Source organism: Primulina huaijiensis, chromosome 13, assembly GCF_012295235.1.
Source record: "Primulina huaijiensis isolate GDHJ02 chromosome 13, ASM1229523v2, whole genome shotgun sequence".
Classification (NCBI taxonomy): Eukaryota; Viridiplantae; Streptophyta; class Magnoliopsida; order Lamiales; family Gesneriaceae; genus Primulina; species Primulina huaijiensis.
In genome coordinates this window covers 3,377,947-3,380,144 of record NC_133318.1, presented here as the reverse complement: position 1 = coordinate 3,380,144, position 2,198 = coordinate 3,377,947, and positions in this window count along the sequence as shown.

Sequence of the window (2,198 nt, the reverse complement as noted above, 5' to 3'; positions counted from 1 at the left end):
AATGTTATTCTGTGAAATTACAAAGATCATTATATGGGTTAAAGCAATCTGGCCGAATGTGGTATAATCGGCTAAGTGATCATTTGATGAAAAAGGGATATGTAAATAATTCAATATGCCCTTGTGTTTTCATTGAGAAAACAACATCCAGATGCGTAATTATTGCTGTATATATTGATGATTTAAACATAATTGGAACGAATAATGAAATTCATGAAGTTGTGTCATACTTGAAGGAAGAATTTGAAATGAAGGATCTTGGAAAAACCAAGTATTGTCTGGGTTTACAAATTGAACAAAAAGAATGTGGAATATTTGTTCACCAGAAAAATTATACAGAAAAGATCCTTAAACGTTTTAATATGGATAAATCAAATCTTTTAAGTAGTCCAATGGTTGTTAGATCATTAAACATAGAAAAGGATCCATTCCGTCCATGTGAAGATGATGAAGATATTCTTGGTCCAGAAGTACCATATCTAAGTGCTATCGGTGCCCTTATGTATCTTACAAATTGTACAAGGCCTGATATATCTTTTGCCGTAAATTTATTGGCAAGATTTAGCACATATCCAACAAAGAGACATTGGAACGGAATTAAACATATATTCCGTTATCTACGAGGAACGACAGACTTGGGACTTTTGTATTCAAAAGATGCTAATCCAAGTATAATTGGTTATGCCGATGCTGGATACTTATCTGATCCACACAAAGCACGTTCTCAAACTGGATATGTATTTACTCGTGGAGGCACTGCAATTTCTTGGCGTTCACAGAAACAAACACTTGTAACAACTTCATCAAATCATGCCGAGATTATTGCACTACATGAAGCAAGCCGTGAATGTGTGTGGTTAAAATCAATGACCCAACATATCCAAATCTCATGCGGATTATCATTCGACGAGAAGCCTGTGATACTATATGAAGATAATGCTGCATGTGTTGCTCAAATGAAAGAAGGATACATAAAAAGCGACAGAACTAAACATATTCCTCCTAAGTTCTTCGCATTCACCAAAGAGCTTGAGAAGAATAAATGTATTGATGTTCGTCACATTCAATCAAGTGAAAACTCATCAGATCTCTTCACAAAGGCACTTCCTACGACAATATTCAGAAAGCATATATATAATATTGGGATGCGCAATCTACGAAATCTGTGAAGAATTGTTCGTGTCAACATGAGGGGGAGTTTACGTGACTGCACTCTTTTTCCCTTACTATGGTTTTTATCCCAATGAGTTTTTCCTAGTAAGGTTTTTAACTAGGCAGTATAAAAACACGTAATGAAGACAATCATTATGATCATCATCACAAGGGGGAGTGTTGAAAAATAATATTTAAAATGTGTGTATTGAATATTTGAATGTTTAATATTTGAATGTTGAAAATTAGATAAAATTAGGTGTTGAATATTGAAATTTGTGTGTGATGATGAAGGTAATGATGTAATTTATTTTTGGATTATTTGTAAAAATTTTCTATAAATAGATCTCTCATTTGTGAAGAGAATCACGATTGAGTGGAGAGAAAAATATTATAAAGTGTGTAGTGTGATAATTTTGAGGGTTTGAGATTTTTACTTTTTACCGTAAATTTTTACTTTTTCACAACAGAAATAATGATAATAATATATCTAGGGGATTAATTGAGGTTGCATTTTAGAAAATATTCGTAATTACTTTAAAGTAAAAAGATATATAACATCAATTTTCGATATCATATCAATATTTTTCAATGTCATGTAAACACTTCAACAAAATAAAACTGAAAGACAAAAAAAATTAAAAAGTAACTTATTCCAGACTTTTAAAAATTAATAGATGAAATAACCAAAATAAGAAAAACTAATAGAAAAAATTTATTTTTATGTCACTTAAGAGAGCATTCATTATAGTCCTTGAAATTAACATAGATAAAAGTAATGTCAAATTTTTTAGCAATTAATTTTTTTAGAAAAAAAAAAGTATGGATCAGAGTGTAATGAGTAATAAAGTCCAATGAATAGGCCAACACAGTGGCGCCAATCACCCACTCCAAAATAAATTATTATTAAAAAGAAATATAAAGCAACAATTATAGTAATTGACTATTTATTGCGATGAAACAATCAGCAGCTAACATGGAGTAGGTCCATTATTTGTTTAATCCCCTCAAAATATATTTTTTTTAAAAAAAATTACAATTTTAAT